The sequence below is a fragment of the Ammospiza caudacuta genome, chromosome 4, assembly GCF_027887145.1.
Source record: "Ammospiza caudacuta isolate bAmmCau1 chromosome 4, bAmmCau1.pri, whole genome shotgun sequence".
Lineage (NCBI taxonomy): Eukaryota > Metazoa > Chordata > Aves > Passeriformes > Passerellidae > Ammospiza > Ammospiza caudacuta.
The window spans coordinates 23106874-23125571 of NC_080596.1; positions in this window are offsets into that span (position 1 = coordinate 23106874).

Below are 18698 nucleotides of genomic sequence, written 5' to 3' on the forward strand. Positions count from 1 at the left end.
CATAGGTCCTGAATTCACCTCTCTCTGCAAAGAACTTGGTCCATGAGAAGCAAAAAATTGCTTCTTATAAATGCTTCTTATGTACTCTTGATACAATGCAGTGTAAAAGCATGTCCTGGTATCACCAACTGCTGCAGCCTAAGAAGTCAGAAAGCAGTTGTAAAAAAAATAAAAATTGAAATGCCAGTCTGCACATAATTGGTGTGTCTCCAAACAAGTGTGTTTGTCATTAAAGGAATGTATTTTCACCAGTGAAAGAGTATTAACATATTAATTGATGATGCTGGTAACATCATGCTCTTTTTCATACATGAGTGGAGCAGGGAGTGACCAGGTGGCTGTTTCTGAATGGAGGTTTGTGAACACTCACAAAAATGATTAGATTGCAACACCAGTTGTTGATTCTGTTGACTCCTCCAGGAAAAAAAAAAGGAGGAAAAAAGATGGATCCAGGCACCAGTCCCTACAAACACAGTTTAAACAATGTGATTTCACAGTTGCTTAAAAGTCACAGAGCAGCTGCGTTGAAATTTTAAAATCTGCAGTTTTATTATGCCAATGACTTTCTATTGGCCTCAGTCATAAAACAACATACTCTTCACTGAAGTTCTCTGCTAAACAAAAAACACATCCAGACTGACTAAAAAGCAAATTCAGACAAGCAAAAAACAGTTTGGCCTTCATTTCTCTGGGCCCAATTGGTCCAATAATAAACAATTTTATTTTTCTTCCTCCCTGCTACTCCTACTGATAATTACCTTTTTCCCAGTGGAGAATATAAAGCATTGAAAAGTGACTATTGCTAGGAGGAATTCACAAAGTATATCTTGTCCTCCTGCAGGAGTTAATGACATGCTGAAATTCTCCTAACTTTCTCTACTATTATTTTTGCACAAATTTTAAATTTGCCGACTGGAAAAGAGGATCTGCTGAGGAGGTTTCTCTCCAGCAGAGAAGACAAGTGAGTCCTAATCATTCACTACTGCTTGGGAATTCAGGTGACAGCTTTCAAACAAATTATTGCTTCGAGAGTAATAACTATTTTTAGCCTACATCCTCTGTGCCCATGTCTGGAGTTAGAGGGTACATTAAGGTCTAGTGTACTGTTTACTTTAGGCAGAATAAAAATAGGTTCTAAATATAGCACTAACTTGAATGCAAAATAGATGTTCTGGATAATACTTCAGGCAGTGAAACTACTACGACACTGTACGGCTTATAAAGTCAGGGAAATGGAGAAAACAGCCTTTTTCATTATTTCTGTGATGACAGGTAATGTTTGATTCTCATACTTCAAAACAACAAGGATATGGGTAGGAATATTGCCCTTTGTTCAGTTAAAGCTGATGATCTAAATCTGATTTCTTTGTGCTTTTTAACCTCAATTTTCCTATACCACATGTAGGTTTTTTCCTCCTTTGCACTCTCTGACAGCAGTGACTTGTCAAATATTTGAAGGACTGCATGCAGAGATAGATGGGGTACAAAGTCTTCTTGAGGAGTCTGTAAACATTATATTATGACTTGCATCAAATTATACTTGTATGGGATTGAGTCTGTTAATTTTGTATTTGTAATGGTATTTACCAACCATATGACAGCATAAAAAAAGAACATGGTACACTGTGGCTACGATCAGAGTATCAAATATTGAATCAGCAGGAAGCCCCAAAAGACATTCTGATTATCCATTTACATTTCTTAGATTTAATTCAGGCTAGTGTTATGCATACTCTAAGATTTAGAAAACCGTGAATATTAATCTTCTGAAAGTATAAATAAAATTGATCTCTGTGGACATTATCTGATGACTCATTTGTTGGACTATGTAGAAATTCAGTTACTATCAAGTAAATTTTATTTTTGGAGCAGCTACAGCTAATGCAGTCATCATGCTGACAATGTGTATCATTTAACCTTAGGGCTTTACATTAATTTTACAGTGGAACTAAAACCAGAGACCATGATCATTTAATAGACTGCCTAGGTACACAAGCCTTGAGCTGAATCTAGATTTCGATGCACTCAAAAGGACCCTGAATTGCTACTGTTCAGCTTCCAGGGCTAGCAGCCTATTGAATGGGAAGGGGCCTTTCGTACATCTCAGAGATAAGATTTCAGATTGCTTGCAGACTCAGCGTGATCCTCTTAAATTGTTTCTGCTTTTATATTTGGACGACAATGGCAAATGGATTACCTCATTGAAGTCAGCCAAAAGTATTAAGTCTTCTGTCTACATCCCAACCTGACCTTCCACTTCAGAACTGGCACTCAGAGGCTGAGAGCACTGAAAAAATCTCTGCTCTGAGACCCTCGTCACAGACAGGTTACTCTCCACCAAGCACCACAAACCCCTGCTGTGTAAAGAACCTGACAGATAGCAAAATTGATTTTTCTTTTTAATTACCTGATGCAAGGTGTCACATCAGTTCCCAGACAGTCCACATCTCCCAGAGCTGTTGTTTCAGGTGTGTGAAAACATGACCATGGATACATGCATTGTCTGAGAATTAATGACTAATCTTGTTCTTCCAAAGCCAGAGTTTCCAATACCAAAGGCAACTGAGGAGAAATGCTGGTAGGGTGCACCCCCATGTGTCTCCATTTGATCTCTGTACAGATGGATAAGGAAGTGATCGCGAGGAGCACAGGATGATTCCTGGAAAGTGGTGATAAATCACACGCAAAAGTATTCAGAGCACTCTGGTGTTTGAAATTGATGCTTCACTGAGTTGCCTTCTGGATTCTCCATTAGCTATACAGGCAAACCAAGGCTCTAATTTAAGTACCCAGCCTCTCATGTATAATATTTGTATTGGGCATGCAAATTCTCTTGGGCAAAAATACTGAGCTCAGATTACACAGACCTCAATAAAAGGCATAAGGTTACCACAATCTTTTTTTTTTTTCAAAATCTGTTAAGCTTCCAAAACATTCTGGATGTTAAAAACTGACAATGAGGATAATTCTAAAATATTATTTTGAGAAAAAAAAAAATTTTTAGATAAATTGGGTGTTCTAAAACTTCAAAATCTATACCAGAAATGCTGAATGATTTGCCTTTGTTAAAACAAGGGACTGACATGTCTGAGCCTAATCCTGCTTCATTTTCCTTTTTTCCTTCCCAAAAGATGACATTTCACGTGATTAACCTCTCTTTTGTTATTTCATTTTTAATAATCAAAGAAAAAAGACATCAAAAAGGAATGGACTGTAAAGCAGGCTGTTATCTAACACAGTGAAACACAACGCATGATTTGGGTTTTCTTTTGCTGATTTAAATCAGAGCTGCATTGCAAATTCCTCCTTGTCAGAGAGAATGTAAAGTCTGGGCAGCTCTAGAGTTCTAGCAAACCTGAACGTTGACCTTGCACATCTTTTCTTTCACTTTTTGAATGCTCATGAACTTAATTTGAGTGTGAATGTTTCAAGGATCAGTCTGAAACTGTGTTTTTGAACTCAGCTGGGTCATAGGAACTTTCTCAGCACTCCATTCTAATTTGCAGTTTCACTATAATAAAAGCCCCAAATATATTGCTACTGTCTAGACATTTTATCTGAAACAAGTGTCCTTTGTAGTCTCAGAGGACTTTTCTATTTTATTTCCAGTAAATCAAAGTCTGTGAAGAGCTTTGGTTCTTATTAAGACATACCCTTCACAGTCCAGCGACTGCCAACAGAGACAAGTCATTGACAGTTCATTTACATATAAGTGATGACTTCCATCAGGTAGCTGGCTCAAAAATACAATGGACATTTAGAGCATATCCAATATTTCTTGTTCTTTGATGAGCATCAAGTGCCAATTTATACATGGAAACCGACTATTGGAAGGTGAAGTCTTCTCTTCACTGACCTTACACTGCCTTTTGCAGATCTGGACTGACATATTGTCGTTCCACTAAACACCATTTAATTCCTCCAAAGAGGTGTGTAAAGCAAACTGGTACCAATAAATGACAGAACAACTGCAAATTTCACAGGAAACATGCCCTGGCTGCAATAATTGGCGGCACAAGTCACCAGATTTACCATTAAGTGGCCAGTAAAGTTGAAATTTAGGGGAAATGGGAGGAGTTGAGCCCCAGCACCTGGACCAGGCAAGACAGAGGTGTGGGAGCTGCTGCTCCCTGAGCACAGCTGGACAGACAGCTGTGGGCTGCAGCTGGCTGGGGATAATGCAGGACAGGGTTCAGTCCTTGATATCGCATTATTAACAAGGTCAAGAGTACAGCAGAAGAACCTTTAGAAAAAAAAATTGAAATATAATAATAGAAAATTTTAGTTTGCAATAAAAAATAGGAAACAACAAATATTAGAAAATAAAATTACTAAAAAAATTAAAAAGACTCGTACAGGCAATTCCTTTTGGTAGCTAGACAGAGCTAGATTATGTGTCCCAGAGCAGCATCTATTCACAAAATTGAATTTTGCATTTCTTTTGAAAAGGATGGAGGAAAACAAAAAAGAAGCTTTCCAACTACCCCTTTCCACTGAGAGGAAGGAGGCAGAATCCAAGCAGCAGCAGCAGCAGCAGCAGCAGTGCTTCAGGTGTTCCCCAAGCTTGCCTCTGTACCCAGGTTATTCTCAAAGCTGAAGCATCAGTTATTCATATGCAGCCTGCTTGTGCCTTCAAACTAGCCAGCAGGAGGGTGGTTAACTGGTAACTCATCGGGTCATTTTCAATCTCAGAAATGATAATCGATTGATTCCCTTCTGTCAGATGCTTAAGAACCTTGTTTTGGCAGGATGAACATGAACAGCAGGGGATGGCCATTTGGAAACTCCTAAAGGGCAGAGGATGGACCCTCATCCCTCAGCAGCACATCTATTTTGGGGAGTTCCCATTGCCTCACACCCCCAGGTGGGCTGGATGCTGAACCAGCTGCTGCTGTGCCTGTGTGGCAATGGGGAAACATACTCTGTGAAAACAATATCCCTTAACAATTTTCTTGCATCAGTCATGAGCTGAGCATGCAGGAAGGCACAAACTCGTGCTGCCTGCAGTGCTCAGTGCTTGCCTCCATGCTGCACCACAGACAGCCCAGTTGCAGAGACTGAGGTGGAACTGCACCCATTGAGAAAAATTAGAGGTGCCATTTCCTCTTTTAGGCCACAGATGCTGAACTATTTCCTGCTTTAGCACAGAAGGATGACTGTCACAATAAAGATTTGCCCCTTATATGACTTAAAGATAAAAAGACCTAAGTGAAGCGATTCACTGACTTATATGTTACTCTAGGAATTGTACATCTTCCTTAACAATTCATTATGAGAATTTTGATCTTTGACCCCAGTATTGCACACTGATTCACCCTATCATATATAAACTGATACATATGGGTTTTTAAAAGTGCTCTAATACTTTGTAACCTGCTGGATTTTTACTTTTATTTTTATATCCTCATTAAGCAGGTCTTCAGCATGAAGGAGTCCTGTGTCCTGCTCAGTCTCAAATATAGTATTTTTTCCCTGAAAAGAAATTTCTCTACACAGGAATTGATTTCTAAAGACTTCACCAGTTACTTTTCACACAGTGGCATTAGAAATCCTGATAAGAGATGTGACTCTCTTCTCTCACTGAAGAAGTTGCTAATGCAGCTGACACTTCAGCTTTCTTTGACTTTCAACTGGCAAATGCTGTGGTAAGGAAACAATAAAAAACTTATATTAGTTCAAAGAAAATCCGAAGTTTAATAACTAGAAGCTTGATAACAAGTTCAATAACTTTTCAAAACCAAAACCTCAAATTCTACGTTATTTAGACAAGAGTAATAAAGTTCTTTTCCCAGCTGAGATTATTCAGAAAAATCAGGATGATTCTTTGGGCTGTTTTCAATAAGATGAAGCTCATATTCTAAATAAAGAAATTATTAGCTAAAGTGACGACTTGACTTCTTTTATAGAACCATGCTGTATTTGCAAGCAAATCTCATTTCCACTGACCAAGATGTGAAATTTTTAAGTTATTCCTAGTTTTAATTACTGGATTCTTCCAGGTCAGTAAATTGTCAGGCCATTTAGAGCTCTTTTTCAACTGTTCAAAGAGGAACTATTTCTGTTTTGAATTGCTTTTAATTCTTTATAAAACTTTTCTTTTTCACTTTATAAACACCCTAACACATCCTTAATTTGGCCATGCTATAACAATCAGTTTATTCAGTTTTAGCATTTGCTAACACAGTTGCTCTGTAATGTTATTGACTGTTTTTAGAAAAAGAAAATTGGAGTCAGACATGTAAAATGCAATCCTTACAAAGAGAAAAAGAGAACATTTTAACATTTTATGAAGCAAAGTAATGAGAAAGGAAGCTATTTACCATGTGGTCCTGTAACTCCAGAAGTCTCCCTCTTTCATTTAATCTTGCCTGATGTTCAGTTTTACTTCAGCGTATAGTAAAGGAATGGGAGACCTTGTGTAGGAAATATTTCATATCCTGATCAGGTCAAGGAAGAAAAATATTACCAGAACATGACAAGAGGAAAGACTTATTAGTACCCAATGAGAGGGAATAAAAAATGGGACCAAAATACATTGCTGTACATCAGCTAGTCACCAACAGAATGATATTAGAGTTGACACAGAAGGTCCTAAGTGCTAATCTTTTATTTTCCTTAAACTGAATACCCTCTTCCTTATGTTCCCTGGAGAAGCACTCCTAAAATTCAAGTGGAAAGGGAGTGCTAGGGAGCCAGGCACAATCACATTAAGTACATAAGGTTGTGCTTCACACTCTTCCTCAAAAGTAGCAAGAAAATCCATATTTTTACAATTAAAAGGTAAATTCACAGCAAGAGGAAGAAATACTGCTTTCTGCTTTGCATTCATAAAGCAGCCCCTTACAAACCCAGCTTGTTGCACAGAAGTGCCTCACACAGTAAATGCTCACTTGAAAATAGGACCAATACCATCCAGAGCTATGTTCTTGGTATGCATTTTGGCTCACTTTAAAGTAAAATAAAATAACATATATTTAGCTTTAAAATGGCACATATTTGGCACAGTTCTGATGAATAGGAGTTTACCATGTGGATATTACTTTCTAGAGAAAATAGACTATTTAAAAGGAATAACGAGAGCAGGATGCTTTCTAATATGTTCCAAAAGTAGAGAAAACAAACACACACACAGAGGCAAAAAAACACAAACAAACAAAGGACTTCTTTCTGCAAATACTTTCAGATGTGACAAAGCAGCATTTTGGTGCCTCCATGACAGTGGTTATTTTTGCAGGAGGAAGGACCAATTCCCTTCTAGCAGGACTAGCATTAGTGCCATCAGACTAACAGGTGGTCTAATGACTCCCACAGATGCAAAATAATGTAAGTGAACGGGGCGGGTTTTGTTTCCTTCTTTGTTTGGGGTTTTTTGTTGGTTTGGTTTGTTGTTTTATTTGTTTACTGTGGGGGCTTCTTTGGTTTGGTTTTGGTTTTTTTACTCTCTGTCATTACTGCAGCAGAGAATTCAAACGGTGCGCACGGGCACACGCACAGTCCTGTTTCACACTTTCACCCAGTAACACCCTCTTGGAGCAGGTTGGGCCAACAAGTCCCACAAATCCCATTATTGCTGATGGGCATCTGTCAGGGTGAGTTTGGCAGGAGGTTTTGTGTTACAGACAGGCTTTGTGGCACAGGTAAAGGGCTAAGCAGGAGATGTAGAGCCGAACAAGTTTTCCTTCCTGCATCACTCGTCGACACAGCCAACACCATTTTGGCGACTGTGTGACTCCTGCTGTGTCTCAATGTCAAACATGTTCCTTATGGACCCTCTCAAAAGATTATTTGCACCTTTAACATTCTGGCTGAGCAGCACAGTTCTTCTCTATGATGGTCTCCAACTGGAAAATACAATTGGAATTGCAGGAGAATAATTATAAAGAGTATAGAAAGAAACAATTGCCAAGAACATTTATATTATGGTTTCAACGTCTAAAAAAGCCTCTCCTTCATCAGTAGTGAAAACAAGACAGGAGGAGAATAACAACAGAAGGGATAAGAAAGAGAAGCAGCTGGAAGAAATAAGCAGGAAGCCCCAGAATGGAAAGTCTCTTGGCAGGATCTGTGGAAAATAGACCGATATCCATAGAGTTGAACTGTATAAAATAATCCATTACAAAATAAAGTTCTAAATATTACACATATTTAACTATTACCTATTCTGCCCAATTTAAAAAAATTAAAAAAAGAACCTTTGATAATTTGGAGAATAGTCCAAAAAAAGAAGTGTCATGTGAAAATGATTTCTTCCTCTGCAGGGTACAATTAGTCTCTTCAGGTTTTGTGCATGGAGACACTCCCATCAAAACTCCCCTTTTTTGGATATTGTCCTGGTGACTTCTCAAAGTCTCATCAACACTGGGGCATGTCAGAAGTGGGGCTGGGTAGTAGGAAGCCACAGGAGGCAACAGCAGAAACATTTTGTTAAAGAAGACAAAACCAACAAGAACGAATCTGTTGTTAAATCAACAAAAGAACTGACCACTCAAAATATTCCCAATTACTCCTCAAGGTGATTATAGAACAAAGAAAGAAAAATCTGCCATTATCTCTCCAAGATAAATCCATCCTACCTAAAAATTGATTTGTAGCATTCACACATACAGCTGTGCAAGTTCACAGCTCAGCAGAGGCAGCCACTCCACAATGGTGGCACATTTTGATGGGATTCAGATGCCAAGTATTTTTCTTGTAGGCAAAAAAGTTAGGAAAGTCTAAAACAGATCATTTATTGGTTTTGAAGTGGCCATTTCTGTGACTCTGTTGCTTTTGCTAAATGCCTTGAACATGCTTTGTGGAGGGCAAGGTAACACTGCCTGCCTCAGTTTCCTTATCTTGAAAATTTGGGTAATAATGTTTGGCAAAGTTAATTAACTAAAAAATTAAATTTAAAAAAATGTAATTGGTGTTAAAAGTGCAGCAGTAAATGAACATATTGCATTTGTCTGCATCAGAGGTACAGCAGCCTAACTCACCCTGATGGATGTTACCTTAAACTGAATAAAGACATAATTGTATGACTTTGTCACACAGTCAGCTGCAAACCTAACCAAAATATATAGCCACAAAGACAAGACAAAGAAATACAGATGATTTGTAAAGGAAAGGATTTTTAGGTAGAAACAGGAATAAAGGTATTCAGGTTTCAAACAGCTGGCCAATAAAAACTGCTGAGATTGAATATGAAATCAAGTATGACCTGGAACACTGGAAGGCAAAGCAAACAGAATCAGCTGGAATCCTTTAATGAGAAGGAACCTGTAGGCTGAGGTCTTGAGTGATACTTGAGATTCCTGGCTAAGTCTTGTTAACATGAATGAACCATATTTGCTGCTTTTCAATTTTAAGGCATTATGTACAATACAGAAGCATAAGTCACCTTGTGTATTTAGAAGGATGCTGTTACATCTGCTTACTGCCCTTAGACACTAAAAGAAAAGTTGTAGTCATTAAAAAGGAAAATGAAGACATTTTTAAACCACTGGTATTCCTGTAACTTCTTTGGATCAAAACTCTTTATTTTTAAGAAAAAATAATTTCTTGTTTGTTTGGGCTTGGGTTTTTTGGGTTTTTTTGGGGGGTTTTGGGATGGGGGTTTTTTTTTGGTTTTTTTGTTTGTTTGTTTGTTTTGGTAGTTCTTTCCTTTTTTACTTCAGGTCATTGCAGAAGTAATGAGGATATGCAAATAGCCTCAGTCCTATTTCGGCTCAAGGAGGCAGCAATATTGTAATGTAAGTTTCTTTTCCAAAAAAATCATTAAAAGCAAGGATGACAGCTTGACTTTAAGATCACAGGCAGAGTTACAGGGCTGGCATGTAAAAATTATTAATAATATTCTTACTGCATATAGAATTCTCTGAGATAATAAATATGGAAAACTGTGCTGACATTTTCGGTCAGTCTCCTGAATATAACAAATAACTAGATACTTTGTTTTTTCACAGCCTTGGCTGCAATTTACAGCTGTACATAGGCAGATTTCCCAAATCACCACACTGGCAACACAAATAAACTATGAGATATACAGAGGGATGAGAGCAGCAGGGAAAAAGCAAAGAATTCTAGTACAAAAGCAGAGGTGTGGGAACAATGGAAATCTTAGATCTTTTGTGTGCTTTTGTTAGCTAAATTTGAGGTTGAGAAGCATGAGGGTCGGGGAAAGGCTGCCAGCCCATGGAGACACAGCCTCACCTTGGCTTCAGAGCAGCACCAATGACCAAAAGTTCAGGAATGTCCCCTGCCTCCAGAGAACAAACATTCCAATGCCTTCAACGTGTCATTTAAAGTCAGTAAATCCAGTGGAACAGCACTTGGAAAAAGACAACTGAATATCTGAAAGCTCCTGAGAGACAAATACAATACTTTTAGAGGAAATTGATACTTAATACTATAAACCAATTTCAGATCCACAAAGTTTGGATATATGCATTGTTAAATGTATGTGGCATATAATGTATGTTAGCCATTAGGATCTTCCTAAAATATGTAATGGAATCTTCCAAAAATATGATTCCCTTAAAATCCAGGCCTTTCAGTACCTACACACTCGCTATACAAAGAGTTCAGTTATTACTAGGTATATGATATTGCACTGGGATCTAACACCTTGCAAAAGCTGATGTTTCAAATAATCCCTTATGATTTTAAATCAAGAAGCCCAAAATGTAAAAGAATGCAATTTTAAAGTGAGTAGAAGTGAAAAAAATCAATAAACAATAAAAGACAAACTATACTGAAATGTTAGCTAAGTAACAAACTTGAAAATAATCTATTTTCTTCATATTTAATTTGAAGCCACATCATGTCTCTGTTAGCACTTCCCAGCCTTAGCTACAGTATATGTATGCTGATATGGGATTGTGCTCTGTGCATTATGACTGGTTACATATTTCTCAAAACTTAATCCGCTCTGAAATTTATTAAGCAGTAAAACTAAAATTCTATTAACCTTAATGGTATTTACACAAGGGAATTCACACTTAATATGGATGCAACACTGACACTTAAAACTGTTGCCAGGGAAAAAAAAGACAGGCATAGTGTAGTTAAAACAAAGCCATCGCATTTTCTATTTATGTAGTCCTTCACAAGGGTAATCCTCCATGTATTAAAGAGAGAGAAGAAAGAGCCACAGCCTGGCTGGTGTTTAAGCTCCTCAGATGCCAAGTGAGATAACTGCATCTGCCAATAAAGGGTGGTCTTACTGTTGTGGGACGAATAAACATTGGTAGGAAGGTGGGAGGATGTGGGATCTCAGCACCTCAGGATGGAGGTGCAGAGTGGCCGAGAACACCCTTGGGGGGCTCGGGAGTCCTGGAACGTTGCCAGAAGTGTCTGGTGGCTGGACTTTGAACCTACACAGGAGATGAGACCTGTATGAGGACTGGGAGGGTTTCACTGGGTGAATGGTGAAGGGATAAGTTAATTAGAGTGTAAAACACAGGGTTTAGGATTTCTGTACAGGGGGGTCTAGAGAAGTAAGATGGAGGAATTGGGGCGTGTCCTGTCCTTCTTCTTCTTCTTCTCGGCCTCCATCTTCTGTGGTGATGGTGGCACCTTGGGATTGGTTATTACTAAAAGTGCACCGGTTAATAAGGGTAGAAGGTATTGGGGAAAAATAATAAATATTGTATACGTAACTTCAGGTATAAAGATAAGTGACCGCCCCGGGGGCTCGCAGTGTGCTCATGGCTGGCTGCTGTGCAGACCTCTGTCGGGCCGAAAGAAAATCTTTTAGATAAACAATTAATAAACACCGAGACCAAGAAAAGATCTGAAGTCTCTTCTCGTCCTTTGAAGCGCGGGCTGTCCAAGGCCACCCCGGGCCTTTCCAGGTCACCTAAACAGCCGAGAAACCGACAGGAGGGCATTATCTTTGCTTTTCTTATGGGTCCTGAAAGTGCTGTTGATTACATTTTCTATGGCACAATTCTGTACCATCACACTGCTGTTCAAATATGTTCCCTGTATTATAATCTACATGGAATGGAATGGATACAAATTCACATTTCCCTGTACCAGCCTTTCCTCAAAACCAAACTAAAGTGAAACTCCTCAGATTTCTCTCAAGAGAATATCCATCCTTATGGTTTCCAGGGTAAAATTAATTGTGGAGCAGCCTCTGAGTCATTTAGTGGGAGATGATTGAGTTGATTTTGAAAGGCTGAATGTTACCTGAGGATGTGATCCTGAATTCAGTTTTCCAAAAAGAAATTTACCAGACCAAATGCAAGCTTGCTGAAGATATGAGATTTCAGTGGGAAAGAAGAGGAGAATCCTGACTTTTGTTCAAAGGGATTCCTTAATGATGGGTGCATCAGAATGAGGGCTACAAAGAGAAACATAGGGTTCCTGGAACTTGATGTCTTACCTGTGTGAAGGAGGAATGGCATTTGGACAGATCCAGGAGTCACAGCAGAATCAGGGGAACATTTTGGATCCCGCAGTTAAAACTGTAAGGCTCCCTCAGCTTTCAAGCTTCCCTGGCAGCCTTATATAAGAGTCTCAATAAAAATATTTGTGATATTGAGGGCTAATCTTCTGCAGAACCAAGTCCAATAAAAGACCCTGAGCCAATCATGAGGGAATTAGAAAAAGAGAATGTTGTGTAAATTAATAGAAACATCTCAGACTTCACAAGGTTCCTAATTTGGATTCCCTGATATAAAAATAACAGTCTGAAAGAAAACTACTGAAATAATACTCTAGTAAAAATAAATTGCTGCTTTTAGAATAAATCACATTGTAAATGCATATTGACATATACATGCAGTCTGAAATTATGAAAAAGAACCTCTTCCTTTCCTATGCTACTTTTCTTTCATTAGGAATTAAATATTCACCAAATAAAGCCTTTCCTATTCTCCTAGCATCTTTGCCCTTCCTTGACAATGCAACTCTGATATTCTAGCACTAATATAAAGCTTTCTAGTATAGATTTTGAGCTGGAAGTCTGTTTTGTTATTCTGTTCATGTCATTCTGCCCAGAAGGGTTTGGGAAACAACCATTTTAAAGACAGTAAAGTTGAGTTCCCCTCTTCACATCGTGGTTTGCTGTGTCAACATTCTTCATTAGCTAAGACAAACTATGCAAAAATCTAAAAATGAAATTAGATGGTGCAGAGATGAATTTAATGTTAACTATCTTCTGAACACAGAGGTAATTTGATTTTGGTCTTACAGTAAGCTATCTCATACATAGAATAAGAGCCAGGCTGTGAATCTGAGCCTGGATCTTTTCTCTCCATGTGGGCAGAGGGTTCATTTGCAAGAGCATTTGCATTTGAGGATTTTGGGCTTCTGTATTTTGGATTGCATTCTCCTTTTCATCACATAATTGCAATAATAGAAGCATAACAGAAAAGGCTTCATCTTTCCTTATGCATGCCAGGAATCTTAAAAAGGGGATTGAGTCTGGTCATAGCAAGTGGTCTGGAAGAACAGGAACTACAGGAGGAAAGTCCTGAGCCCCAAAGAAATCTTTCAATAAAATGGCTGTAACTGGACAGTCAGGTACCCAAATCTTCACTTGAAATCCTCTTCAAATGAAGATCTGGGTACCTACTAAATTTGGTGGGTTTATGGGAAGAATCTCCTCTATTTCATGCTGCAGGTATGAAATAGAAGAGATTCTTCCCATAAGCCACCAAATTTAGTAGCGTCCTTCCCTGACACTCAATAACATGGATGCCTGTGGAGTGGGTGGGGTCTCCACTCAGTTGGTGCCCTCACAGAAGAGCACTCAGGCTCCTTTAAGTTTCTTTAAATCTCAGATTAATACCTCATCCAACAGGGAATGTGAACAGCAAGTAGTTCCCCACAGTGGTTGAACTCCTCAGCCAGGGCTTAGAAGCGGTGTCTACACACCAATCTGGTTTGAAAAGCGGATTAACCATCCCATAGAGCTTTCTCTTGAACTTTCTCATATGCAGGGCAAAAAAACCTGAATGCTGCTGAATATTTATGCCATAGACCCTTGTGGTGCACTTAACTTCATTCTGAGATCATTGAAACAAATACCACATTGCTCATCTTGTATTTCCATTTTTTGTAGTGATATTGAGGACTATTTTACATTCAAATGCTATCTGTCTTGAATTAATGAGGATAAGAAGCATGCAGTACATTGTTACATATTTTCAGTAGCCCTTATGTTGTTTTCACCCTGTGAATGTTCTTGAAGGGAAATATACCACAGGAAAAGACATATATGAAAGGAAAAAGTAGTCACACTGAATTCTCTCTCCCTTCCTACTCATATATCTGTCTTTATTCTTTCAGCAAAATATCCACATGGCTGACAGGCCACATGAGAATGGATAGAGAGAAATACTGAGCAAGAAAGAAATAAATTGAAAAGGTTTATTTCCTTGAAAAAAACTGTGCATCAAGTGGACAACAGGCACAGCAATTCTTCCCTAATATTCTAAATTCTTTATTGTCTTCAATCACATTCAGTGAGGAAACAGCCACTGTGTCTGTAATTCCTTGCTAATTTATCGTGCTCCAGTAACCAACTTCCCCAAATGCTCAGATCAGGCATTGCTCTGGTTTAACACATACCCAGTAATGATTCCATGCTGCTAAAAACCCACACACAAGCAAAGGGAGGTGCAAACAGGTTTGGGCACCTGGATGCAGAAATTTATTTATCTGACTAAGCACAGGTAGGACATCTGAGGGCTGGCTGTCCAAGATAACTTAATTTCTGCTTTATTTACTGCCTCACCACTCATATTTCTATATATATAAATATATGTGTGTGTAAAATCTACACATCCAAACATATATATGCACATATGTATATATGGCTTTTTTTTCAAGTTTGTATCTGTATTACCTTTAAATACACAATTAAATTATTGTAAGGTTCGCTGTATTATTTAAAATACTAATTACAAATTTCTATACATTTCATTGCAGTACTTGTAAAATAATTTAATGAAAATAATTTTACATAACGTTGCAATTAATTTTAGTTGAACAGTCAACCTTATTGTAATAATTATTTAACATATTTCTGCAATCTGTCCAAGACTGTTTGCTAAAGAACAATATTATTCCTGCTGCTGCATTTCAAGCAAGAATTCCTTTAACTCTGAGAAACTGAGAAAGTTAGTGGTTCATAACAGAATATTACATCATGTCCTTGTACAACACTCCTGAAACATTCAAACATACCCTCACATCTGGGAAGTTGTTGCTATAAAAACTCTTTCATACAAGTAATCCTTACTCAGCCTTTAGTCAAATTCCAAACATTCAACAAGGCTCATCATTTCCTGAAAAGTCAACATTTTCTTTCAGAGGAAGTGGCCGGGAGTCAGGGGTTGAAGTAGAAATGTTGAAATAAAAATGCTAAATCAAGAATTTCAGAGATAATACATTCAGCTTATTTTTCCAAGATGTATTTTTCAATAATTTTTTTATATCTGGGAGAAAAAAAACTCCTGATCAATTGAGAACCAGTACATAGGTAGCAATTAACACATCTTTCGTCTTGTAAGAATTTGCCATTTTATCTTGGTAAATCAACACTTTTTCTATCAGAATCAACTGATCTATATGAATAACTATAGATGAAACTATTTTATGCTTTTGGGGCTCCTAAATTTTATTATTCTCTGTGTTGTCGGCTTTCACAGATGCAAAACTTTACTGAGAATAACTTTGCTCTGAGAAGATGGGAAGGCTGAACTTTATGATCCACAGATTCATGAACGATGATGAGATCATTCTCGATCCTTCCAGAGCAAGCAAAGTAATGGCAGCATGGTGCAAAGCATCCGGGGTTTTTTTTCAGGGATACTATTAATAGTTGATTGAAAATTTTCTGCAGAATTGCTATGATGTTTATAAGACATGCATGGTTGTAATGCAACCAAATGAAAATATATTAGACTGGGGCTCCTTGTCAAACCTCTCCTCTCGATGCACTTTGTTTTTTTGAGCTGCCCTCAAATACCATTCCAATTATAAACTGTATTTAGCCCTTTAAATAGGGTAGTTGAAATTTTTTCCATGCAAAATCTGTAGAGAAATTTAGGTTCCTTCCCTATTAACAAGAAAAGCAGAAGGTAATGTTATTTGAGGAAAGGGAACGGTCACTGGGGTTAGCAACGGGGTAGTTACTCATATCCCTGCTTCCATGAGTGTATTTTTACCCTCTTCAGTCCCCAATAATACTTGCTGTATCCTGGCCGTGTTCTCCAAAGCTAAAAGTGTAGATTGAGACTAGAAACTGATGTTTTCCACTCATCATTATCAAAGCAGGCTCCTGAAACTTTTAGTTCATCCTGACTGAAGTTGTAGTAGGGAGCCCACTTCTTTCAGGACCATCAAAATATTTTGTAGCCTTTTCCAATTTTCTCATCAGCTCACCAAGTCATGGAGTGGCTGAGGCTGGAAAGGGCCTCTGCAGCTCCTCTTGTTGAAGCTCCATTGCAATAATGGACACCTTCAGCAGGTTGTGCAGGACCATGACTTTTGGATATCTTTGAAGGTGCAGGCTCCAAAACCTCTCAGGAGGGCTGTGACAGGGCTCAGACAGTAAAGAAATGGTACATGGATTTCCCAGAGCCGGTTAGGAAAGGGTTCCCCATAATGATTCTCTGCAGGCATTTTCTTGCTTGAATGCAAATGCATGAGGTGACTCTGCTTAAGCCCTGTTTTGTTGACTATCGTAGAATCATTTAGGTTGGAAGAGACCTCTAAGATCACCAAGGCCCTGAGTCCCAAGGTCACAAAGACTCTGGAAAGGCTTTTGCCAAAAAACTTCCAAGCTTCTCCCAAAAGTTCTTCGTTGCTGCCACATTTCAGAGCTCTTCCCTGTTCACAGTAGTCACTGAGTCTTTGCAATAAAATCTCCTAATACCCATATGTGGCAAGCATTTGCTGTTTACACAGCCATTAGCCAATCTTTCCAGAAGATTTCTTTCTTGCATGCTATTTTCTAATTCGGGTTACAAGAGCAAACAACAGAGGCCTGTAGTAGTATGTTTTAACAGGCAAAAACTCAAACATGAAGTCACAGCCACATTTTTTTTTCAGATGTGCTTTTCAACATAGTCGAAGGGCAACAGAAAAAAAAAAAAGCAATATTTGTTTTCTGCTTTCATGGTAAGATTTAGTTTGGAAGATCATTTCTTCAGGCTGATATCTACATTGCAAGCAAGATTTAATCAAGAACTACATTGCTTAATACTGTTTTGCAGAGCTCTGATGGATTGATTCAGCCTTTCCTTAGTTATATGACAAGTGACTGGAATAAAGTATAAACAGTCTCCCTGTCTGGTCTCTCCATGCTCCATGGTATTCACACCAGCCTTAGCAAAACTGCTTTTTAAGATCAGTCTAAAAAAAAAGAAGTCAGAGCCTATCACAAACTACTGTATCAAAGAAATATGCAAATCTTTCCTTGTTCCATATTCTCCCTAGCCTCCCACTACAATTATTAAATTACAGGGTATTAATAGAAACTAAATTAAGCACTCTGAAAAGATGAATTCCAAAGATGCAAAATTCAAATGCCAAATAGAGACCATGCAATTAGGTTCTTAAATAATTCTTATCAGAGCTCGTGCTAATATTAGCACTTCCAAAAAACAATATAAAACTGCAATATTCCCAGAGACACTCCATTGAAACAGCAGTGAAGCACAGCAAAAGATTCTTGGTGAATTTCTGTATTTCCGTGCTTCACAAAAATAACATTTATCTCCCATTGCAATAGAAAAAAAATATTTCACACTCCTAAAAGAATTCATAATATTTATGTGGTGATACTTAGGAAAAAAAAAAAAAGTGTTTTTTTAAAATCTGAACCAATGCAAAAATGAGGCTTTTCTGCCTAGATTTTTCAGAGAGCACAAATTAGCACAAACTGTTACTTAATTGGGCTCTTCAAGTAAGTATTCAGCAATGAGCATTAGTCTTTCCTCATTGCTTTTTAAAACCTTTATGTCTATCCAGGTCCCATAGCCTTACAGATTTTAATGGCTTTAATGAAGAAAAAGAGCATTGTTATTCAATTTGTCTCAAGTAGATCTCCATTCAGAATGACAATGTCTCCATTCACAATGCTATTGTTGGAGTTGTGTCATCCTTTCTATTTCAAATCTTGTTTTTCAGGAAGTTTTAAGTTGCCAGAGAATTTTGTTCCATGAATCTCAGGCTTAGCAAATAAAGTTGATCGGTGGGTTGGTCAGTCAGTCAGTCTGTCCGTCTATTATCTACACACATAATCTGAATTCCTGCAGTACACAATGCCAAAAGACAGGACCATCCACCTGGTGAGTTATTCAGAATTTCACTTCATACAGCTCAAAACCACCGTTCTCCTAAAAATTAGGTTTGGCAAATTATTTCCCTTCCATACAGTCAAATTAATTTTGAATTTCTGATGAGAAAAACAATCTTTGAGTAGAGGGACTCCAACCAGAAATTTACCATAACCTGGAATTAGATGCTCTCTCAGCACGATATGAAATATTCACTTTAGGGGACACAATTTGCAATGACACATGCCAAGAACCTCAGGAACAAGAAATGGAAGCTGGGTATTAGTTGAGTATCATCAGTGGTGCAGCTTCCAGAGAATAAATTACTATGGAAGAAAATATTGCTTCCTACATGCTGGACCAACTTCTGTGAAGAATTGGAAGGTGAGAGGAACAGATGGTCCATGTTCAAACCAGGGC